Source organism: Panthera onca, chromosome C2 (genome assembly GCF_046562875.1).
Source record: "Panthera onca isolate mPanOnc1 chromosome C2, mPanOnc1 haplotype 2, whole genome shotgun sequence".
Taxonomy (NCBI): Eukaryota; Metazoa; Chordata; class Mammalia; order Carnivora; family Felidae; genus Panthera; species Panthera onca.
In genome coordinates this window covers 102,646,273-102,673,107 of record NC_138347.1, presented here as the reverse complement: position 1 = coordinate 102,673,107, position 26,835 = coordinate 102,646,273, and the positions used below count along the sequence as shown (strand labels likewise).

The 26,835-nt window shown below is 35.9% G+C and overlaps 1 pseudogene; it reads left to right on the top strand.

The window, feature by feature from the left end:
- On the top strand, nucleotides 1–23,692 carry LOC132684252 (small ribosomal subunit protein uS5-like; annotated as a pseudogene).
- Nucleotides 23,693–26,835: the final 3,143 nt, after the last annotated feature.

The window sequence follows — 26,835 nt, the reverse complement described above, 5'->3', positions numbered from 1 at the left end:
ATGTGTGCCCATGCCCTGGACCCCGATGCCACCATTGCTCCATGCATGAATGCACCCCAGACCCTGGCTCTGAAGTTGTTCTACAGCCGCCCACATCATGAATCGCCAGTGTCATTGCTGCTCTGCATGTGCCAGCATCCCACACTCCAGGTCTGTGGCCATGCCACATATATATACATGCTGAATCCTGGCCCCATGGCTACTATACAACAGACCTAGTGTCACAAGCACCGCATATCAGCTATACCCCCGTCCCTGGTGTTACCACTGCTTTGTACTTTCCCATCTCCCAAACTCCAGCTTCGTGGTCCCTCTGTGCATGCTTAGACCTAGACAATGGTGTGACCATAACTTCATGTGCACCTGTGTCCCAGAACTGTCACCGTGTACAAACATGTGGCCAAGATACAGACACCACTACTTTTCTGCCCACAGCTGCATTCTTGACCAGCATCAACATCATGTGTAGGCCCACACCCTAGTACCCTGTGCAAAGATAGATCCCTTTGGCCATGTCTGTAACCAGCCCCACACTCAGCCACTGCCACTGAGAACCCCAGCAATGATTTCTATTGCCATGATTGCTCACAAATTTGGCTACTGAGGACACACACTGTCTTGGTTTATCCTAAGGTTAGAGGATGAGTACGTGGAGTTTATGCTACTAGGCTCCCTCAGAGCCAGCCAGAGCCACCACTTAAAACTTTCTATGTCTTGAGAAGGAAAGGAACATCTAATCAATGAGAGCTAAAGTGCCCAAATAGGATCAACTAAAGACTACAGCGATTTGCATATCAGTAAATTGCCAAAAGTCCAGGACAAAGAAGAGAGTTTTGAAAACAGAGAAAAATAACTCCACATATAAGGGAACACCTGTAAGACTGTCAGTAGATTACTCAGTAGAAACTCTAGAGGTCTGGAAAAAAGTGAGATGATATATTCAAGTGCTAAAAGAAAACACACACACACAAGAATAATTTTAATGTCAAAATTATTTTAACGTGAAGCAAGTCTTTCCTAGGCAAAAATCAAAACAAAAACACAACTAAATAATCACCAACAGACCCAATGCACACAAAATACTTAAGGGAATTATTCGATATAAAATGAAAACACACTAAACAGCAATGTGAAAGCTCATGAAAATATAAGCCTCATTGCTAAATGTAAATACTAGACAAATACAGATTAATACTGTAATGGCATATAAATTAACTTTAAAACTAATATAAAAGTTAAAAGATAAAAAATTTGTTAATGAGTACACAATATAAAGATATTCTCTAGCTGTAAGAACAAAAAGCATGTGGGAAGAGTAAAAGTACACAGTTTTTTATGCAATTGAAGTCATTAATTTAAAAGAGACAGTTATAACTACAAGACGTTTTATCTAAGCCTTGAGCTAAGCATGAAGAAAAAACATAATAGATACACAAAAGATAAAGAGGAAAGCATCAAAGGAAACTACTATGAAAAATAAGTAACAAGAGAACTTTGCAGAGCCCAATAATAAACCCATGCATATATAGTCAACTAATATTTAACAAGAAAGCCAAGAAAACTCAATGGAGAAAAAACAGTGTCTTCAGTGAATTGTGCTGGAAACATTGGATGTTTTTATGTAAAAGAAAGAAACTAGACCCATATCTTACACTGATCACAGAAGTTAACTAAAAATGGCTTAAAGACTGAAATGTAGGACTGGAAAGTATAAAACTCCTAAAAGAAAACATAGGGATAAATCTCCTTCACATGGGTCTTAGCAATGATTTTTTTTTTTGACATGACATATAAAGCACAAGTAACAACAATAAAAAAGTGAGACTACATGAAATGAAAAAACTTCTCAGCAAAAGAAATAATAAATGAATAGGCAACCTCTGGAATGGGAGAAAACATTTGTAAACTATATATCTATTAAGGGGTTAATATACAAAATATAAAAAATAACTCCTATACCTCAATAGGAAAATAATTCAATTTAAAAATGGACAAAGGACATGATTGCTTTCAAAAATATATTTGAATGGCTGACTGGTACATTAAAAGGTGTTCAACATCACTGATCATCAGAGAAAAAGCAAATAAAAAACACAATGAGAGATCACCTTATACCTGGTAGAATAGGTGTCATCAAAAAGACAAGATAACAAATGCCCATCAAGGGTATGGAGAAAAGGGAACCCTTGTAAACCATTGGTGGGATATAAACTGGTTCAACCACTCTGGAAAACAGTATGGAATTTCCTCAAAAAAGTTAAAAATGGAAATAACATTTGACTCAAAAGTTCCACCTCTGAGACTATTTCTGAAGGAAATAAAGTAATTATGTCAAAGAGATGTCTGGACACTCATATATTTGCAGCATTATTTACAATAGCTAAGACATGAAAATATCCATTGATAGATGAATGGATAAAGAAGATGTGACCTATGTATACCGTGGAATACTATTCATCCATAAAAACGAAACCCTACAGTTATGACAACATGGGTGGAACTTGAGGGCATTTTCGTAAGTGAAATCAGTCAGAAAAAGACAAATACTATATGATCTCTCTTCTCTGTGGAATATAAAAACCAACTTCTTGAAAAAGAGGTCAGATTTATTGTTACCAGACATGGAGATTGGGGGATGGGGGAATTGGGTGAAGGTCGTCAAAGGGTACAAACTTTGAGATTTAAGATAAATAAGTACTGAGGTTACGACTATAATTAACATTGCTGTATGGTATATTTGAAAGGTACTAAGAAAGCAAATCCTAAAAGTTCTCATTAAATGGGAAAAAAATTGTAACTATATGAAGTGTTGAATGTTAACTAAATTTTTGTGATAATCATTTCACAACATATGTAATCAAGTTATAATGTAAAAATTATACAGTTATAAGTCAATTATATCTCAAACTGAAAAAAAGGAAGAGAGAAACACAGCTGCAAAACAGAAAATTTTAAATTGCAGTGTTAAGCCCTCAATTGATAATTATTTTATATATAAGTGGCTTAAACTTAATAATAAAAAGGCATAAAGTAGCTGAATGAATTTTTAAAAAGAATAAGATCAAGTGATGTGCCCCCTACAAGAGAACCAATTTAGGTTTAGAGATACACAAAGGTCGAAAGTAAAGGAATAGAATAAGATATCTCATGCAAATGGTAACCAAAAGAAAGCAGCCATGGCTATATTTTTATCAGACAAAATAGATTAAGTTTAAAACTGCCTACAGACAAAAAAAAAGTCATTATATAATGATAAATGGGTCAATTTAACAGGATGATATAATAATTATAAATGTACATCCAATATTAGAGCAGTTAAAATATAAAGCCAATGTTGGCATATCTCAAGGCAGAAATTGAGTTCAAAATACACAAAAATTAAATGACTGATTTGAACAACACGAGCCTGAAGAAACCAGTAACAAACATGAAGACGGAATTAGTAACCAAACACTTTTCCAAAAATGCCCAGGTTGAGATTGCTTCACAGGTGAACTCTACCAAATGTTCAAACAAGTAATACCAGCCCTTAAACTTTTTCATAAAATAGAAGAGGGAACATTTTCTTTTCCTTTTTTAATATAATTTATTGTCAAATTGGCTTCCATAAAACACCCAATGCTCATCCCAACAAGTGCCTTCTTCATTGCCCATCACCACTTTCCCCTCTCCCCCACCTCCCATCAAACTCAGTTTGTTCTCTGTATTTAAGAGTCTCTTGTGGTTTGCCTCCCTCCCTCTCTTTAACTTTTTTCCCCCCTTTCCTTCCCCCATGGTCTTCTGTTAAGTTTCTCAAGATCCACATATGAGTGAAAACATATGGTATCTGTCTTTCTCTGACTGACTTACTTCACTTAGCCTAATACCCTCCAGTTCCATCCACATTGCTGCAAATGGCAGGATTTCATTCTTTCTCATTGCCAAGTAGTATTCCATTGTATATATAAACCACATCTTCTTTATCCATTCATCAGTTGATAGACATTTGGGATGTTTCTATAATTTGGCTATTGTTGGAAGCACTGCTATAAACATTGGGGTACATGTGCCCCTATGCATCAGCACTCCTGTATCCCTTGGGTAAATTCCATAGTGTAGTTTATTGCTGGATCGTAGTGTAGTTCTCTTTTTAATTTTTTGAGGAATCTCCACACTGTTTTCCAGAGCGGCTGCACCACTTTGCATTCCCACCAACAGTTCAAGAGGGTAAGAGGGAACCTTTTCAAACTCATTTTATGAGACCAGCATCTCCCTGATACCAAAACCAGACAAAGACACTACAAGTAAATAAAACTGTAGGTTGATATCCCTGATAAGTGTAGATGCAAAAATTCTCCATATAACACTGGCAAATCAAATTCAGCACATTAAAAATAATTATACACTATGACCAATTGGATTTTATCCCTGGGAAGCAAGGATGTTAGGACATGTGCAAATTAATCAATGTGATATAACACATTAACAAAATGAAAGGCAAATACCACACAGTTATTTTAGTTGTTGTAGAAAAAGCATTTGATGGAGTTCAATATCCATTCATGACTAAAAGTCTCAACAAGATAAGTATAGAAGGAACTTATCTCAACACAGTGAAGTCCATAAATGAAAAGTTCACCACTAACATCACAATTTAGGGAAAAATCAGAGCTTTCTCTCCAAGATCCAGTATAAGGCAAGTCTACCCACTCTCACCACTTCTTTTCAACATGGTCCTATATTTCTAGTCAAATTAATTAGGCAAGAAAAAGAAAAGGCATCCAAATCATCAAGGAAGTCCCAAAAATGTCTATGTTGACAGATTACATGATTCATATACATAGAAAACCCTAAAAACTCAAAAAGTTAGAACTAATAAATTCAATAAAGTTGCAGGGTACAAAGTCAATGTAAATTGATATAAAAATTAATCTGAAGGATATAAAAATAGTTGTTTTATCTTTTTATCTAAAAAGAAAATTAAAAAAAAAAACAATCCTATTCACAATAGCCATAAATAGAATAAAATACTTGGGAATGAACTTAACCAAAGAGATGAAAGACATGTAATGCTGAAAATGCAAAACATCAAGAAGGAAAATTAAAGAAAACACAGATGACTGGAAAGTTATCTGTGTCCATGGATTGAAAGAGTTAATATTGTTAAAAGGTCCATACTATTCCAAGCATCCTAGAGATTCAGTGCAATCCCTATCAAAATCTCATTGTCATTCTTCACAGATATTAATCAAGTCTAAAATTCACACAGAACCATAAAAGGCCCCTGACAGCTAAGGCAATCTTGAGCATGAATAACAAAGTTTTCTCTGATTTCAAACTATATTATAAAGTATTGGTAATCAAACCAGTATGGTGCTGTCATAAAAACTGACATTGAGATAAATAGAATAGAAAGCCCCAAAATTCACACATCTATAGGCAAGTGATCTTTGACAAGGGTGGCAAGAACATGCAATGGGGAAAAACTAGTCTTTTCAATAAATGGTGTTGAAAAATGGATATCTACTTGCAGAATAATAAAATTGGACACATCTCACACCATATACAAAAGTCAATTCAAAATGGAGTAATTTAAGACTTAAAAAAAAAAAAAAAAGACTTAAGACCCAAAGCCTTGAAACTACTAGAGAGAAACAAAGACAAAAATCTGGGAAATAATTTTTTGGCTATGACACCAAAAGCACAGACAGTTAAAAATAAACAAATGGGTTTGTATTAAAATAAAAAGCTAGTGCACAGCAAAGAAAATAACAAAATGGAAAGGCAACCAATAGAATGGGAGAAATATTGGCAGACTGTAGACGATGATGTAATATCTAAAATATGTGAGGAATTCCTGTGACTCAATAGTAATGAATAAATAAATATTTAACCAGATTAAACAATGAGCAAAGAACATGGATAGGTATTTCCCATAAGAAGACACATAATTGTCAAAAAATATGTAGAATTAAGAAAGGAATTAAGCAAAATTTTAAATTATTAAATGTACCTAAAATATTATTTTAATTGATTTAATGTTTGTGATTCAGGGTTTATATTTGAAATTTATGTAACACATGCAAAATAACAACTTCCAGCAAATGCTCATAGCATATCCCAGAGTAGGTAAAAGCCTAATATGCCTTGTAGATCTATTATAGAATTATCAGATTGCTGTAATTGTTTGTTTTCCTGTAATTTGAGAACTCCTAGTTATCATAGCATTTATTTTATTGATGGACATGGAAATGATGCTCAAAAATTATCCCTCCCTTAAGCCTACTGAATTGGTCAAAGCTGGGCCAATTATTCCTTTCCTTGGAAATTTAGAAATCAGGATAAGATCAAAGTAAGTCCTTTCTTGTGGCAGAAGCCATATGTGTATATGTGTGTGTGTGTGTGTGTGTGTGTGTGTATACACACACACACACATTTTAAATGTTTGTTTACTTTTGAGAGAGAGTGAGCAAGAGCGTGCAGGTAAGGGGAAGAGAGAGGGACATGGGATTTGAAGCAGGTTCTGTGCTGATAGCAGAGAGACCGCCGCGGGACTCCACCTCAGAAACCACAAGATCATGACCTGAGCTGAAGTGGTCAGATGCTTAACCTACAGCCACCCAGGTGCCCCAGAAGCCATTTATTTTTAATTTGGGGCATTATCAAAGCTTGTTGTGATGAGCACTGGTGTTCTATGTGAGTGATAAATCACTAAATTCTCTCTTGAAACTAGTATTACACTATATGTTAAGTAACTAGAATTTAAATAAAAACTTGAGGGGCACCTGGGTGGCTCAGTCAGTCGAGCATCTGACTTCAGCTTAGGTCATGATCTCATGGTTCCTGGGTTCGAGCCCCTCATCAGGCTCTGTGCTGACAGCTCAGAGCCTGGAGCCTGCTTCAGATTCTGTGTATCCCTTTCTTTCTGACTCTCCCTCTGTCTCTCTCTCTCTCTTTCTCTCTCGAAAATAAATAAACGTTAAAAGAAAAAACGGTTCACTTTGAAATTGCTACTTTAAAAAAAAAATAAAACAAAACTGTTCAAATGAGTGATTAAGAAGAATTAGCCTAAACAATTTATAATCGAATTAAAATGAGACACAAATAATGATTTATACAATGTTTGAAAAAATAACATTTTAAAATTCTCAATTGTTTTTCCAAATATTTAGAAATATTTATTCAAAGGGTAATCCATTTCTTGAGTTGACTTTTAAAAATATTTACAGGTATTTTAAAAACATAAAAGTAATCTTTAACTGAAATTAGTATAAACTATAAGACAAAACAAGCATGTGTATAAAAACCATTTTGTTTCTAATGGAAACAAAGCACAAAAATGAAAAATCATAAAGTAAGAATGCCAGTAAACTAAAATACTTCAGAGTATTCAGTTTTTATTGTGTTATTACAAAGTCTGTAAGATTAGAAGCTGGAACTATAAGAAATCTCAAAAACCCATTTTATAAGAAAAAGAATAGAAAAGTCAGAAATCTCACAAATTCATGTTGGTTATATACCTCGCAGATTAATAAATTAGATGTAAGCAAAGATGGCAACATAGATCAAAAGATTTAAAGACAAAATACATTAAATCAAAGAGTGTACTTACAACTTGATAGCCAATAAAATTTGCAATGAAATGAAAAGAACTCCAAACCACTTTTGCAGAATAAAACAGCATGCAAATTTTTAAGAAAAAAGCTGTTCCAATTGAAGCTAATTATAAGGGTTTTGTTTTGTTTTGTTTTGATCTTTACGACTCCCAGGTTGAGGTTTCTCTACAGGATACCAAAACATTAAATATTAACTTGATGACTCATAGAATTATTTTAACAACTTACTGAAAAAATCAAATTAACTTGTAAAAATAAAAAGTAATCAAATGTCAGTGGAAAGAAATCCACGAGATTAAAAAAAAGATGAATTTTAAACTAGACATCAATATGGTAGGCTGTAAAACTTTATGTAAACTTTAGGAAGATTAGTACTTGGAGTTCATCTTCTACTACCATAAGATGCTCACAGGGCAGTAGTGATCAGCAGTGATCATTTCTTTGCTATTGGCTCTGGGTGACCTGTTTTGCACACAGTCTGATACATCTCTGTAGGGAATAAACTATCTGAATTTTCTTTTTCTCTCCCAAACTTCAGGCTTACCTTAGAAGAAATACTTAAAGAAAGTAATAATAGATAATTTAGAAACATTTTACAAACAGCATATGTGCCTATTTTAAAATGCACTGTTGTTAAATTAAAAATTCTAATTTAGGTTAGATTTTTGCTTCTGTGTATATGAAGAGAGAGGTGGCTTTTTATAGTTTATATTTAATAAGTTTAAGTATTCTCTTGGTCTAAGTAACTAAGTAGTATGTAATTAGATGGTGTCTACTCAGTTTGTAATTATTCCAAGATGATAAATAAGGGGGCACCTGAGTGGCTCAGCTGGTTGTGCATCTGACTCTTGATGTTGGCTCAGGTCATGATCCCAGGCATTCGGGGATTGAATCCCACTTTAGGCTCTGCACTGAGTGTGGAGCCTGCTTAAGATTCTCTCTCTCTGCCCCTCTCCCCTGCTTGCACCTTCTCTCTCTCTCACAAAATGACGTTGTTTGAAGTTTTTGTATAAGCCAACATTGCTTATTTTATGTATTTATATAATTTTTAATTAATTTATTTATTTTATAGAGCACACAAGAGAGAAGGGCGCAGGGAGATAGAGAAAGAATCTTAAGCAGGCTCCATGCTGAACACAGAGCCTGGCATGGGGCTCAGTCCCATGACCCTGGGATCATGACCCAAGCCAAAATCAACAGTGGGATACTCAGCCAACTGAGACACCCAGGCACCCCCAACACTGTTTATTTTAAATAAAGTTTCCTTTGCGTATTGGGTGCCATATCTTTATTTCTATCTTAGTCTGTTTAGGTTGCTATAACAAAATACCATAGGCTAGATGGCTTTTAAATAATAGATATTTCTCACAGTTCTGGATGCTAGAAAGTCAAAGATCAAAGCACCAACAGATTCCATGTCTGATCTGGACTGCTTCCTGGTTCATTAACAGTCATCTCTCTGTGTCCTCAAAGACAGAAGAAGTGAGGGAACTGTGGGATCCCTTTTATAAGGACACTAATAACATTCATAAGGGTAGAGCCTTTGCGACTTTATCACCTCCCAAAGGTCCCATCTCCTACAACCATCGTATTGCGGGTTAAAATTCAGCATATAGATGTTGGGGAGACACTCCAGACATTCATTCAATTACTCTGAATTATATCTCATGATACATGATAATTTGTCATGGATGTCTTATATTTTGGCAGTAATTTCCAATGTGTAAATACATTTGCATAGTCTATAGCATGTCTGAAAAATTATCATTGGCTTTTAATTAAATTTCTATTTTTCAAAAAAATCTGTAAGGTAACATGATTTGCTCTAGAAATTATGATTAAATATATGTCTTATCTCAAATTTTATCTAAAAGTCAATATTAATAAAACAATTACAAATGTTTTTAAAAGCCCATGTAAATACTTTTATAAGACATGATAAATGAATCCTGGAAAATAAATACTGGTTAAGACTTTGGGATAATTGGAAAATATGGACTGTGCATCAAATGATAATGTAATATTAATGTTAAATTCTTGTGTGATTATTATGTTTATACAGGAGAAGCTTCTTGTTTTCATCATGATAAATGTTAGTGTTTAGGAGTAAAGTGCTATTCTAACTACAAATAATACTCACACAGTTTATTACCAGATGATGTACATATGGGGAGAGTGAGAGCAGGAAAGGGAAGGAAAAAATAGGAAGAGAGGAATGTTAACAGTTCATGAATGTTTCAGGGAGTAAAAAGATGGCTATTTTTTGTTGTTTTATTATTCTTACAATAGCCCAAAATGAAACTGGGGAGAAAAGGAAGGACAAAAATATGTTTCACAGATTCCAGTGCATGCCTTGTTTCACAACATGTGAATGATGATAGAAATCAAGTCCCATTATGTTTTTACCTTTGTAAAATGTTTCCACAAGTTGAACTCCCCTTATTTCCATATGAAACACCTACTAAAGAACAGAATAAAATAGCCATCATTGATTAAGGATCTATCCTTTTCCAGGTTTTATTTGTTTATTCATTCGTTCGTTCATTCATTCATTCATTCTTTTGACTTTAGTAACCTCTTGGGTTAGGTCTACTTATGGTACTTCTTTTTAGAATAAGAAGACTCAAAGTGACTAACTAAGGTCACAATGTTACCAAGTAGGAAGGCCTGAAACCAAAGCCAGTTTCATTAAATTTCCAAAGCTTAGAATATTTGTGCTGCTTCAAAAAAATAAAATAAATTTGCAGTTGCCAGAGGCCAATGTGCTTTGCTGGTTAGTGATCAGGGAGGAGGAGAATGTCCTTCACCTGAATCCTAATCTTTACACTGCTCCTCCCAGCAATGATATTTCTAAGAAGAATGGCTGATATGTTATTTTCAAATAGCTGGCCTAGCTGCATTTTTATAAACTGTGCCTTTTTTTTTTTTTTTTTACAAACAACTTGGCAAATAATCAAATGGTTTTATAAGCTCTTCCATTGTGTTCTCAGGAATGCTTATATAACCTGATAAGCCATTATTCAATGAGGAGTGTTGGCATTTTTATTTACATGATAGCTTCGGCCAATCTAAAGCAAGAAAGAAATCATAAAAATACCTCATTTGTAATGGCAATCTTGGTAGTAAGTGTGGATTTCCATATTGTTGTTTCAGGAAGGCAGAATGTTATCGGGTGTGAAAGCAACTGTATAAAGGATTAGAAGGCAGTCAGTTTCTAATTCACTAGCTCCCTATAATCAGAATCTCAGTCACTATATAAATCACTTATAAAGACAGAGTCCTTCATGGTGACACTTGGAAGCATTAAGTTTACCCTTAGTAAATCTATTTTGATCAATTTGTGAAATCCTTGCGTTTTTAAACATCAAACACATGTGAGAAACAACTGCATGCAAGATTTAAAGTGCATATGATGTAGTACAAATTTCAGTTTATCACTTGATTGGTATTTGCTTTTTGGTATTTTCTTTTATCCCCTCCCCCCATTTTACTGATATATAATTGACACACAGCACTATACAAATATTAGGTATACAACATAATTATTTGACTTACATATATTGTGAAATGGTTAAGACAATACATTTAGTGTAACATTTACCCTCTTATATAGATACAAAAAAGAAAACAACATGTTTTTCCTCTTATATTGAGAACTTTTAGGATTTATTGTTAAGACTTTCAAATATACCATACAGGTGTGTTAACTATAGCCATCATGTTGTATGTTACATCCCTAGGATTTGTTTGTAAGTGGACGTTTGTACGTTTTGATCACTTTTATCCAGTTCCCTCACCCACTCATCCCTTGCCTCTGATAACCACAAATCTTATCTCTTTTTGAATGATTTTTTGTTTGTTTATTGTGCAGGGTTTGCACATACAAGTGACATCACAAAGTATTTCTCTTTGTATGACTTATTTTACTTAGCATAACATCCTCCAAGTCTATCCATTTTGTCACGAAGGACAAAATTTTCTTTTTAATGGCTGAATAGTATTCTGGCCTGTGTGTGTGTGTGTGTGTGTGTGTGCGCACGCGTGTGTGTGCGCGTGTGTATTCTTTATTCTGTCCGGGGACATTTAATTTGTTCCCATATTTTGGCTATTTTAATTAATGCTACTCTGAATAGAGCATGCATGTATCTCTTCAACATGGTGTTTTCATTTCCTTTGGATATATTTCCACAAGAAGAATAACTGAATCATATAATAGTTCTGTTTTTAGTTTTTTGAGGAAACTCCGTACTGGTTTTCACTATACCAGTTTACAAACCCAACAGTGGTGCACCAGGATTCCATTTTCTCCATATGTATGCCCACATTTGTTGACAGCAGTGAGCTTGATGGAGGGCTCAAACCCAGGAACCATGAGATCATGACCTACCTGAGCTGAAGTTGGATGCTCAACCAACTGAGCCACCCAAGCACCCTATTCTTTGTTTCTTAATGTAGGCATTTATTGCTATAAACCCCCATGCTTTAAGCTGTTTTCACTGTATCCCATACATTTTGTGTACTTTGTTTTCATTTATTTGTTTCAAGATTTTTTTTATTTCCCCATTTAACTTCTTCTTTGATCCATTGTTATCCAGGACAGTATTGTTTAATTTACTTGTATTCATGAATTGTCCAGTTTTCTTCCTGTTATTGATTTCTAGTTTCATACCATTATAGTCAGATTATAATTGGTATGATTTCAGTTTTCTTGAATTTTCAGAGACTTATTCATCATTTAGCATACGATCTATCTTAGAACATGTTCCTTGTGCACTTGAGAAAAATGTATTTTTCTGTTGTGGAGAGGAATGTTCTGCATACCTTTGTTAGGCCCATTTAGGATCATTTGTTCCAATTAGTTTCCTTGTTGATTCTCTGTCTGGATGTACTATTCCTTATTGAGGGTGGGGTATTAAAAATCCTCAGATTTTATTGATTTTTTTTCTTCTTTTTTTCTTCTTTTTCTTCTTTTCTTCTGTTAGTTTTGCTGTTTATATTTATTTGTACCTATAATGCATGCCTAAATATTTACATTTGTTATATCTTCTTGATGGATTATCCCATCATTATACCATAATGACCTTCTTTGTCTCTTTTTATCATTTTTAGTTTGAAGGCTGTTTTGCCTGATTTCAGTAAAGCTACCCCTGCTTTTATTATTGTTGTTGTTGTTGTTGTTACTATTTGAAATACTTTTCTCATTCTTTGACTCTCACTCTCTGTGTGCCTTTAAGGCTAGGGTGAGTCTTTGATAGGCAGCATATCATTGAATCTTTTATTTTTTTCCAATTGTTAGATGCCTTTGGATGGGGAAATTTAATTTATTTACATGTAATGTAATTACTGATAAGTAAGGATTTACTATTGCCACTTTGGTAATTTTTTTCTGGCTGTTTTGTAGATCCATTTTTTCCTTTCTTCTCATTCAACTGTGTGTGTATGTTTGGTCTTTTGTATCAGTATGTTTTGACTGCTTTTTCATGTTCTTTTGTGTAATTACTACAGGTTTTTCCCATGTGATTACTATGAGGCTTACATTTAAAAATCTAAGGCTTATAAAATCTTATTTTAAACTGATGGCAACTTAATTTCAATAGCATCCCTAAACTTGATACTTTTATTTATCTTCCCCATCACATTTTGGGTTATTGATATTATAGTTTACTCATTTTGTATTGTGTAAGCAGTAAATATATTGTTGTAATGTATTAGGGTTGTATTTAGGGTTATATATTAGGGTTACATTTAGTAATTTTTTTCATTTGTATTTACCTATTTATTTTTAAAAATATTTACCATTTCCAGTGAATTTTATACTACCTTTTATGTTTTTTATTATTTTAATTAGTGTACTTTTACTGCCACTCAAAAAACTCCTTTTAACACTTCCTATAAGGTAAATGTGGTGGTTATGCACTCCCTGTGACTTAGTTTGTTTGGGAAAATCTTTATCTCTCCTTCATTTCTGAAGGACAGCATTGCCAGGTATAGGACTCTTGGTTGGCAGGCTTTGTTATTTCAGTATTTTGATTTAATCACTTTATTGTATCCTAATGTGATAAGCTTCTATTGAGACATTTGACAAAGTCTTAACTCGTGAAGTTTTCAGCCATCATTTCTTTAAATGTACTTTCTGTCTCTTTCTCTTCTGGAATTTCCATAAAGTAGATATTGTTTCCATTGATTGTGTCCTATAATTCCCAAAGCTTTCTTCATTCTTTCTCATTCTCTTTTTCTTTTTGAATCTCTAACCAGATAATTTCAAATGTTCTGTCTTCTAGGTCAGTGATTCTTTCTTAAAATCTTATTTTGCAGATCTTGTTTGAATTCTTCAGTTTAGTTACTAAAGTTTTGAGCTCTAGGATTTCCGGTTTTTTAATGGTTTCAATGTCTTTGTTGAATTTCTTGTTTTGTCCATGAATTGTTTTTCTAATTGTAGTTAGTTGTTTGTCTGTTCTTATAGTTCACTAAACTTGAAGATAATTATATTGAATTTTTGACAGTTCATCTCTCTTTCTTTAGAGTCAGTTATTGGAGCTTTATTACTTTTCTTTGGTAGTGCCATGTTGACCTGATTTTTGTGATCCTGTTTATTATGTTGGTATCTGCACATTTGAGTAAGCAGTATCCTATTCCATACCTTACAGGTTCACTTTGGCAGAAACATCTTTTCACCAGTCAACACAGTTTAGGTTTCTGGATCTATCTGTTGTGATGTCCTTGGTCTTGCTACCAGGGTCTATTTTTGGTGAGGATGCAGCCTGAGCTCTGAAGTTGGGATGGCAGTTGCCACTGGCTATGAACAGTTTGATAGGACTGCTGGTTTGGTTCCCCACCCAAATAGGCCATAGGATTGGCTTCATCAGACTTCCTAGGTGATCAGAACTGCGTATGATACTCAGCAATAGGCAAGACTATGAATTAGCTCCCTTCCCCGGTAGAGTAGCAGAGTTGCTCCTAGGGCCTCCATAGCTCATTGTTTGGGAACATAAATTAGGCAAGCCTGTGCACTGAATTTCCTGGCCAGAAGGAGCCACCTGTTTTGCTCTATAGATGGCCTAAGCCATGGGATGTGTTCTTTGTTCAAGTGCCCCTGTATGCTGGGCTGTTGGATGGGTTACACAGATTTCAGTGTGCTCTGATTTAGTTCCCTGATGAGGTGATCTGAAGGCTGTATTTAGTGATGTGTAGGACTGAATTGATTTCTCTGCCTAGGCCAAGCAGAAGAACTGACTCCAAGTGTGGCCAGTCTCTTTGTTTGTGGTCTTGAATTGAGCCTACCCACTCCTCAATTTTCCTGACTGAATGGGGCCATTGGCTTTGTTCTGAATGATCTACTCTGTTAGGATCTCTGCTCCAATGTTGGTGGACTATACAGCTTCCAGGTATTCTAGCCAGGTTTTCTGGTCAGGCATGGCTGGGAGCTATACTTGACAGTGGGTGGGGTTTTGAATTTGCTCCCCTGCCTAGGCAGGGACCGACTAGCCTCCAGGGCCTGGCTCTTTGTTTTGAAGACCAAATCAGGCAGACCTGTACACTGCCAAGTTCCCTGGTCAAACTGTGCCACTGTCTTGACTCTACAGATGAATAAAGATGGTGGTTGGAACTACCTGGGCACTGCAGGTAGGAACTCAGTCTGCCAAAATCTGAGTGATGGTTATTGCAAGCCTCTATCTCTTTTCTTTTCACTGGATTCCCAGTGGTTAGCTCTGCATATCCTCACACAATCACTATAGAATGAGACTGAATTAGAGGCTCCCAAGAAGTGAGTGATCCACAACACTGAAGGAAATGCATACCTGTCTTAGCCTCTTTTTACCCATTGAAATATCTTAGGCATAGGGAAAACCAGTCATGTTATGTTGCACCAGCCTGAATGGAGAGCAGTTTTTTTTTCAAAAACCATCCATCCAATGTGGTCTGTCTTGGGACCCCAGCTGCTTCTCTCAGAGACAATGAGCTGGGCAGCTAGGCAGTTGGATATTGGCCTCTGATGATCTCTGAGAACATGAACTGGAATCTGGAGGCAGTAGAGGCTCAGAAGAGCTACTGGCAGCAGCTCTGGGATGATATACAAAAGTGACTGCAGGAAGAGCCCAACCATAGCCCCCAGCACTTCCCTAATATTCACTGAGTCTTGCTGATGATCCCTAGCTCTTTGTGCAGTGGTCCTCCCTCATCAGGGGACCATTCCTCCCAACTTGCTTCACAGTATTTGAGAAACAAAAATCACTCTTTAGCAAATGGTGCTGGGAAAACTTGACAACAACCTGCAGAAGAATGAAGTTAGAACACTTTCTTACACCATACACAAAAATAGATTCAAAATGCATGAAAGACGTAAATGTAAGATATGAAGCCATCAAAATCCAGAGGAGAAAACAGGCAACAACCTCTTTGACTTCAGCTGCAGCAACTTCTTACTTGACATGTCTCCAGAGGCAAGACAAACAAAAGCAAAAATGAACTATTGGAACCTCATCAAAATTAAAAACTTCTGCATAGCGAAGGAAACAATCAGCAAACCTAAAAGGTAACCAATGGAATTGGAGAAGATATTTGTAAATGGCATATTGGATAAAGGGTTAGTATCCAAAATCTATAAAGAAATTACCAAACTCAACACCTGAAAAGCAAATAATCCAGTGAAGAAATGGGTAGAAGACATGAATAGACACTTTTCCAAAGACATGCAGATGGCAAACAGACACACGAAAACATGTTCCACATCACTCATCATCAGGGAAATACAAATCAAAACAACATTGAGATACCACCTCACACCTGTCGTGGCTAAAATTAACAACTCAGGAAAAAACAAATGTTGAGGATATGGAGAAAGGGGAACCCTCTTGCACTGCTGTGGGAATGCATACTGGTGCAGCCACTCTGGAAAACAGTATGTGGAGGTTCCTCAAAACATTAAAGATAGAACTACACTATGACCAGCAATTACACTACTAGGAATTTATTCAAAGGATACAGGAGTGATTCAAAGAGGCACATGCACCCCACTATTTATAGCAGCACTATCAACAATAGTCAAATTATGGAAAGATCCCAAATTTCCATCAACTGATGAATAGATAAAGAAGATGTGGTGTGTGTGTGTGCGCGCGCGTGTGTATGTGTATATATATATATATATATATATATATATATACACACACACACATACATATACAATGGAATACTACTCAGCCACGAAAAAGAATGAAATCTTGCCATTTGCAACAATGTCAATGGAAATGGAGGGTATTATGCTAAGCAAAACAAGCTAGATACAGACAGATATCATATGATTTCACTCATATGTGGAATCTGAGAAAGCTAACAGATGACCATAGGGGAAGGGAAGGAAAAATAAGGTAAAAACAGAGAGGGAGGCAAAACATAAGAGACTCTTAAATACAGAGAACAAACTGAGGGTTGATTGGGATGGGTGTTGGGGAACTCGGGAGAATTGGTAATGGGTATTGAGGAGGTAACTTGTTGGGATGAGCACTGCTAGTTATATATTAGTGATGAATCATGGGAATCTACTCCTGAAGCCAAGACTACAATGTATGTTAGCTAACTTGAGAAAATAAGTAGATAAATAAATAAAAGTCAAATTTTACTCTTTCAAAAAAGAAGTCTCTGTGATACTAGTGGCTGCTTCAGTCTCACCCCTGTGTTCTAGGCTTTTTTCAGGTGTACCTTGTCCAGGAATGGTTGTTAGTTGTTCTTCTGAGGGAAAGCAAAGGTAGGAATAATTTATGTTGCCAACTTCGTAACATTACTTCTCTAGTATTTTCCGTCATTGGTGTATCTCTCTGTTATTGGGCAATAAACATTAAACTATTATTTGCATTAATTTGACATGTATTTAAGTTAGAGGGGTATTTCTGTGTGTCCTCTTTAGGCTCAAATTTTTCTATACATTGGTTTTTATAATATAGGTATTTTATTTAACCTTATATATGGTATACAGCATGGCTTCTATCTGAAAAGCGTATGAAATAATATATCTCATCAAAAGAGCAAATATTCGAAGGCCATACTCAAATTCTTTGGTTTTGATATTCAGTTATTTAAGTACATTTTCATACACACACTCAAAGATCTCTTTCAGAAGTACCTCAAAATAAGTAATTGCAAAGGTAGCTCCTTGAAAATATTAAAGCCCTTCTTTTAAGACAGAAGTATGCTTGAGAGCCTAGAAAGGACACTTATGCAAGTGTATTATATAAATTGTAAAATCGACTTGCTCTATGCTCATCTGTGAATTTTGTAAATCATGCAGAGCCAAGTGTAGGGAAAAAGGCATTTTAGTAGCTTTCTACTTTTGGGGTGTCTGGGTGGCTTCGTTGGTTAAGTGTCCAATTTCAACTCAGGTCATGATCTCACGGTTCATGAGTTCGAGCCCCACGTCAGGCTCTGTGCTGACAGCTCAGAGTCTAGGGCCTGCTTCGGATTCTGTATCTCACTCTCTCTGCCCCTCCCTCACTCACAGTCTGCTTCTCTCTCTCTCTCAAAAATAAACATTAAAAAAATAAAATAAAATAGTTTTCTACTTTCTAGTTCTTCCCCTTCAGCTCATAGAGGAAATAGTAACTCCTTTCTGTGTTTAACAAACCAAAAAAGAACAAAAGAAAATATGTATGTATGTATGTGTATATATATATATATATATATATATATATATATATATATGTATTAGCATTGTATATATGTATATACATATAAAAAACCAAAAAAGAAGAAAATATATATACATACATATATAATATATATTAAGCAAAACTATATATATACACATATATGTGTGCATATATATATATGCATATATATATATATGCACACATGTATGTCTACACACATACATGTATATTTGATTTCTACCTGTGAACCAATTCAGCACAGATAATCCTGAAAGCATTTACAATAACCAAAAAGAAAACCTGGTGAGCTTGTTTTAACTCTTTTGTTCACTCCCTCATTTAAAGTCATGAAACTTATAAAAGGTCAGAACTGGTATTCAATGGATAGCTAAGGAGCATTGGGAAGTAGGGCAGTAAGGCTTATACTGTGGAAATTTTTAGAGGGATAGACAATGGGCCTCCAGAGGAGTGTCAGCTGCTTGAGATTAGGATCAAATTATTTGTGTGGGAAGATAATTCCACTTGCTTTTGTACAAAAGGGAGAGTACGGTGTTAGTTGACACTGCCACAGCATCTTTGTGCTATTTGGTCTATTTCAAAGTGCATCCCTTTGGCTGTGGTACTTCTGATTAACTTCATAAAGTCATTTTTAAGCAAGTTACACATGTTTTAAAGTTGAAAACTGAATTAGTAAAAAGAATGGGATTAAAAAAGAATTTTAAAGTAAAACACCAAATGGACACTAAACCAACATTAGTAAAAATTGGACACATGGATACAATGACTGAGGACTTTTTTCTTTTTTTAAAAAAGTTCATTTATTTTAAGAGAGACAGAGACCGTGTTAGAGAGGAGACAGAGAATCCCAAGCAGACTGCACTGCCAGCACAGAGCCTGATGCAGGGCTTGGACCCATGAAACCGTAAGATCATGACCTGAGCCCAAACCAGGAGTCAGATGCTTAATCAACTGAGTTTGTGTGCCCCAGAACTTTCTTTATTTCTCAATTAAAATAGCTAGAAGAAGAACATGTTCTGAGTAGTAAGTTTTAGGTTTACTACTGGAAGCATTCTAAGTATGAAGGACTCTATTATTATCTCTTTTCAAAGAGTCTGAACTTAGAATCATGTATCATTTTTGTTTTCCCAATGATCAGTTACAGTGTCATCTCTTACTCTCTTACCCCACCCCCCTCCACCCTCCAGCTTAGCTTCATACAGGCAGGGTTACACAGCAGCCACAGATTGCATGAAATTAACTGGGACATTCTAAACAGATGTTGCCAGCCAGAATGGAGCTAAATTCTAATGACTCATCAATGTGAAGCTGTTTTGGAAAACAAGGCTTTGCTCCCCCAAATAAAGAGTGGTTTACAAGAATTCTTACTAAACCTATTTTTTTGTTTTGTTTTGTTTTGTTTTGTTTTCATGGTAGTTCTTTCCAGTCTGCCCTCAATGTATAAAGTATTTGTCTATTTACTTTTCTATGTTCAGTATGGTGCTAGACACATTGTTTTTACTCTCTTTTTTACTTCACAATAATACTGCTTAAAAGCTTGATTTTAATGGTGTTTTAGTCAGCCTGAGATGCCATAACAAAATACCTACCATAGATTGGGTGGCTCGAACAACAGATAACTATCCTCTCACAGCCCTGGATACCGGAATTCCAAGATCATGGTACCAACAGGGCTGATTTCTGGCAAAGCTTATCTTCTTGGTTTTCAGATAGTCACCTTCTCATGATCAGGAGTGATTGGGGTTTTGAATTACAGTGTGGACTTAGGTGGACTTATGGGTAGATTCTGATGAATTGAAGACCTTGAAACTTCATTATGAGCTTCTCTTGTGGGTAGAAGTAGCAGAATCCTCCCCAATGAAGGGATTAGCTAAGTATTGCCTTATCTCTCCATAGAGATCTCACCTGACTGTGGCTTTTTAGGTGGATGCCTGTTCTCAGTTTCTACATCCGTTACTTTTCCCTGTGCTTAGACTTCCAACTAGATGCAGCAGACTACAAAATCCCAGCAGACCATAAAAGGATGACTATAAAGTCTAACCTGACAGGATGCACCAGACAAAACAAAGAATTATGGAATTTTACCAGGCTATATTGACACAGACCTGATAAGTTCAGGTGAGAATAAGTTTAAGAGCCCTATACGAGGGATTAAAAAATATATATTTTTAGGTCTGGCTGAATTGATTTCATGTGGGTACACTGATCAAAAAGACCCTGAGCAATAAATTCTGGACATTAACAATATTGAATCTGTTATTTTGAACATGAGAAGACAGCTCTAACACTTTACTCATTTGTTTGAAGAAAACCTGGGCTCAAAAGTGGCCTACATTAAATGAAGTTGGGATTTCAGAGCATACTTGTTATCCTCTAAAGGGAAAATCTAAAGGTTCAAGGAGATGAGTGTAAATATAAACTTAACTATGTTTGATCTCGCTATTCCTTAGCTGTCACCTGGGAATGTCCAGAGGACATGTCCTCCACTAATAACACCTTTGAATGTTTGAAAAGCATCCACCTCACTGAAAAAGCTCTATATTGGGGTGACTGGGTGGTTCAGTTGGTTAAGCACCTGACTCTTGTTTTCAGCTCAGGTCATAATCTCACAGTTTGCAAGTTTAAGCCCTGCATCAGGCTCTGTGGGGACAGAAAAAGCTCTATATTGGGGTGACTGGGTGGTTCAGTTGGTTAAGCACCTGACTCTTGTTTTCAGCTCAGGTCATAATCTCACAGTTTGCAAGTTTAAGCCCTGCATCAGGCTCTGTGGGGACAGCATGGAGCCTGCCTGGGATTCTCTCTCTCCCTCCTCTGCTCTCTGTCTCTTAAAATAAATAGACTTAAAAAATTTAAAGAAAAAAAAATAAAGAGCTCTGTATTAATTGGCTGTTATCTGCGAGAGAGCAGTTTGTTTTTTTTTTTCCAAAAACCATCCATCCAATGTGGTCTGTCTTGGGACCCCAGCTGCTTCTCTCAGAGACAATGAGCTGGGCAGCTAGGCAGCTGGATATTGGCCTCTGATGATCTCTGAGAACATGAACTGGAATCTGGAGGCAGTAGAGGCTCAGAAGAGCTACTGGCAGCAGCTCTGGGATGATATACAAAAGTGACTGCAGGAAGAGCCCAACTATAGCCCCCAGCACTTCCCTAATATTCACTGAGTCTTGCTGATGATCCCTAGCTCTTTGTGCAGTGGTCCTCCCTTATCAGGGGATACTGTAAGATACTGTCACTGCAGGGAGTTTTCAGATGTAAATGGGATGATAGAATCCCAGGGCTGCAGATGGAGCTTCATCATCAGAAGCTGGGTGAACATGGTCATTGTAAGGGGCAGCAGAGTTTGCAGTAATCAGAATCTTTTGACACAGATCTTTGATCAGGGCTGAGTGTAGGGATGCTAGGATTGAGATAGATGACTGTTTCACTAAACTCAAGTGAGAAAACTTCATGATTTACTCAATTTCCAGACTTGAGCCAATTTACAGACCTATATTGTGAACTTTGAATCAACTAAGTGGTTTGTTCCATTGTGAATATACGACTTCTAGCTATGCGTCAAAGCCACCTGCTCTAATTAAGAACATTCCAAGACAACAGGCTTAGCTTGGAGGAAATCTAGGGCAAGCAGCGATTCTTTAAGGATGTTTTATAAATCACATATTTTCATATTCCATTGGCCTGAAATACTATCACAGCAATATGTCACTGCTCAGGAAGTTGAGGATGTAATCTCAGAACTAAGAACCTATATATATGCCTATTAAAACTTCAAGAATTATACTAAAACCAAAAATGAATAATGAATAAAAAATAGCAGTATCTGTTAAAGCATTAATAGTGCTTCCTTCCCTCCCCATTTTACTTCTTTATTTTTAACTTAATATAGATTAACAACTTTCTTTCTTAATGCTACTTATCACTGCCTACTTGAGATAACAAATATATTTGGAATTATTAATGATGGATTTTTTAATAAAACAGATTTTTTTAACAGATGTAATTTCCAAAAGTTCATCATAAGTCTGTGCCATAAAGCCTATTTCAGTAAATATCAGAGTTGAACTTACAGAACCAATTTTTCTTAACCATGATGAGAGATACTAGAAATCACTAACAAGAGATAATTGAACACTTTGTCTCTGAGAAAACACCAAATGGTGGATAATGCTGGTGCAGGACCCTAGAGGACCCCAGAGTGGGAGACCTTGGAGGCTTCAGCAGTGGCATCCGTGGGCCAGGTTGGGGCTGCAGCTGAGGCCCCGCAGCTCACAGAGACAAGGCAGAGGACAAAGAGTGAATCCCTGTCAACAAGCGAGGCCACTTGGCCAAAGACATGAGGATTAAGTCCCTGAAAGATATCTATCTCTTCCCCATGCCCATCATGGAATCCAAAATCATTGACTTTTCCTGGGGGCATCTCTTAAGAATGAGGTTTTGAAGGTTATGCCTTTGCAAAAGCAGACCCATGTTGGCCTGTGGACAGGGTTCAAGGCATTTGTTGCCATTGGAGATTCCAATTAACACCTTAGGGGCACCTGGGTGGCTCAGTCAGTTGAGCATATGACTTCAGCTCAGAGCCTGGAGCCTGCTTCTGATTCTGTCTCCCTCTCTCTCTGCCCCTCTCATGCTCACACTCTCTTTCTCTCAAAAATAAATAAAAAGAACATTAAAATTTTTCTTAAAAACATTATAAACAATGGACATATTGGTGTGGGTGTTAAGTGTTCCAAGGAGGTAGCCACTGCCATCCCTGGGGCCATCATCCTGGATAAGCTTTCCATCGCCTTATGCAGTGAGGCTACTGGAGGAACAAGATTGGCAAGCCCCACACTGTCCTATACAAGGTGACCAGCCCCTGTGGCTCTGTGCTGGTGTACCTCATCCTGGCTCCCAGAAGTATTGGCGTTGTCTAGGCCCCTGTGCCCAAGAAGCTACTGATGATGGCTGGTATTGACAATTGCTATACCTTGGCCAGGGGCTGCATTGTCACCCTGGGCAACTTCAAGAAGGTCACTTTTTTTTTAAGTTTATTTATTTATTTTGAGAGAGAGAGGTAGAGAGAGAGGGAGAGAATTCTAAGCAGGCTCCATGCTGTCAGCCTGGAGCCTGACTTGGGGCTCAAACTCACAGACCATGAGATCATGACCTGAGCAGAAATCAAGACTTGGCCACATAACCATCCCATGTTGCCCACATAACAAGTAGTTATTTTGGCCACATAACCAGCGGCCCAGTTGCCCACAGAGCCATCCATGCATTCCTGACAAGGCCACTGTGATGCCATTTCTAAGACCTACAGCTGTCTTATTCCTGATCTCTGGAAAAAGACTGTGTTCACCAAGTCTCCTTATCAGGCATTCACAGACTGTCTTGTAAAGACTGACACTCAGAATCTCCTTGCAGAAGACCCAGGCACCAGCTGTGGCTACCACATAGTTTTATACAAGAAAAATAAAGTTAATTAAAGCCTGTTTAAAAAAAGAGGGAGAGATAATCGGACAAAAACCTTGTTTTCAAATTAAATAATAATATACTTTAATTCATGGTTCTAAATAAATAATAGTGAAAATTTAAAAATACTTATAATAATGAACCAAAAATGCACATGAGATGAAGCTAATGCAGTTGTGCTTCATCTAAATGCTTATATAAGAAAAAACAAAATTATAAAAACAGAGCTAAGTGCCCAGGGTAACAACTTAGGAGGAAACAGCAAAATAAGAAAGATCAATATAGGGGCACCTGGGTGGCTCAGTCGGTTAAGCATCCGGCTTCGGCTCAGGTCATGATCTCACAGTTTGTGAGTTCAAGCCCTGCATTGGACTCTGTGCTGACATCTCGGAGCCTGGAGCCTGCTTCAGATTCTGTGTCTTCCTTTCTCTCTGCCCTTCCCTTACTCATGTTCATTCTCTCTCTCTCTCAAAAATAAATAAACATTAATTTTTTTAATAAAAAAATAAAGATCAATATAAAACTTTACTGTTCTACAGTAAAGCATTTCCGTTAGTATGCTGTTTTCCTATCAACTGCTAAGAACAAAAGTAAAGTTACTTTTCAACTTGTAATTCTAACACGCAGTTCAAAATTCACATGCCCAAACTTGAGCTCTAACCTGTTGACCTTGTCTTCTTCATTTCAATGAAGGTGAACTCTAGTCCTCATAACTCTAGTCACTCATAACAAATATTTGGGCAGCCAATTTGAATTCTCTCTTCTACCACTGATCCATAGACAATATTTTTTTTTTTCTGACTTCAGAGTAAGTCTGGAATCTGATCGCTTAGAAACACTTTCACAGAATTAAAATGGAAGAAATTGCTAATAATGCTGGTACCATCAGTGACTCAAACAAATATTTTGCCGGAATGTGAGAACATGAAAGTGAAACAGTACATATTGTACATTCTGTTTACAAGATGTCCTAAAACTGGTCTATAGTTTCAAAAAAAAAAAATCGAAACAATGATTCTCTCTGGTTGGGATATTGACTGAGAAGAGATGTGATAGAACTTTCTAGTAATGGAATTTTTCTACTGATGACTATATAGTTTATCCAGGTATATGCATTATTAAAAATTCATTGAGTTTTATTATTAAAATGTGTTCAGTCACTATATGCAAATTTTACATGGCACCATGGGAGCAAGTATTTAGTTTCTAGGTTTGTTTTTCACATCAGTATGGGTAAAAAAGCCTAAAACTACTCTTTGGTATACTAGGCTTAAGCAAATGAGTTAATACTTTGAGGATAATAAAAGTTGTATTTCTCTATGTGGTGAAAGGAGTTAAAGATGGGGATATTTGAAAAGGCTAGAATGAAACTTGTTGCATAGAATTGGGGATATCAGGATAGACTCATTACATAGATAAAGAGAGATATATAGATATATATCTAGACTCATTTTATAGATCTATCTATATGCTATATGTATGTATACATTTATGTATCTGCTCCTATATCTGTTTACACAAAGGACCTAAAAGCAATGATACACCAGTGACAATGAGCATTCCTAGAATCCAGTTTTTGGTTCCTAAATAAAATTCTCCACTTAAATAAACCAAGAGAAATAGTCTGTTCCAGAGTGTGGCTGGTAAAGTAGAAGTTGAACCTGGTATTTATTTTTACACTGGAAAGTGAGGAAGTAATAAAATAATTACAGGACCATGTCAAAAGGACACAAATTTAGTTTGAAGAGGCTTCCAACTGGCCAAGTTTGGGACAAGTCAGTCATCAAAATACATAATCAAATAACAATAATCCATTGAAAGCAACGAGAATTCATAAAATCCTACTGATATGTTAAATATATGTCACACAAAAAAAGGAAAGCCATTTCTTATAGAATAGAGGCCAATGAATGGAGTAGCATTGTTGAAACTAGAAAATCATCAATGGATGTTAAACTATTCAGTGAAATGTTGATAAAAAGAATATTGAAATATTTTCATACGTTTTCCCAAAATTATTCATTAGGAAAAAAAGTAACTTTATAGAGAAACCTGACAGGTATAAATTTAGGTGATTAATATTAACATCACCAGTTTGGGGAAATGTGCTTTCTGAAATAATGCACTGAAGAGGACATTATATTATTTAAGTGGTAATTCCACTCCACATGTCATGAAGAAACATCAGAAGTACACAAATTAAAGGGCATTTTACTAAAATAAGTAACTTACGTTCTTAAAAAATATTAAGACAAGAATGACAAAGGAACAGATTCAAATTTTAATAAACTGGTGATATGACAACTAAAGGCAATACATCATTCTGGATTTGGTCCTGGCTAGGGAAACATATATACAATGTACATTATTAGGAAACTTGTATGATCTTAGATAGTACTGTTGTGCATTAAATTTTGTAATTTTTACAATTGTACTGTGGCTAAGGTCCTTATTCAGAAACACATACTGAATTATTTAGTGTGAAGGAACATATTGTTTGCAGTTATCAAATTGTTCATGTAATAATATAGAAACTGCTAAAACAAATAGAGTGCCATACTTATCAAATGGTGAATCTGAGTAAAAGGGACTGTGGAAATTTCTTGTATTCCTGAACAATTTATGTAAGTTTGAAGTTAACCCAAAATTTAAATAAAATCCAGTTTGGATTATTCTAATAAATGCAGAAATTCATACAAAAAAGTGGGGTGATGTCAGAACAATAACCTGATATATGTACAGCATTAGATTAGTGGATTGCAAGTGTGTGAAAATAGATCTATGTTTCAAGTAGCAACATGAATAAATAAATTTTTTGAAAAAATATCAAAAGATCAATATATAAAGGTCAGTACCACCCCAGAATTGAAACACAAAGACAAAGTATTTTATACACCTGATTCAAAGTAGCTGTTTTGCATGTAGATTGTAAATACAACAAACCAGAGTGAATATCTATGTAGAAAGAGGTATGAGATGGAAAAAGAGGAAAGGGTGTAGCATTAAAACAATGAAAAATTAAAATAAGTGGTATTGAACTCTTAGCACTATTGTCTGTCATGAATCTACAGGTGTAGTTAATTGCCTTCACATTCCAAAATTCCAATAAAACATGAAAATGTATTTCA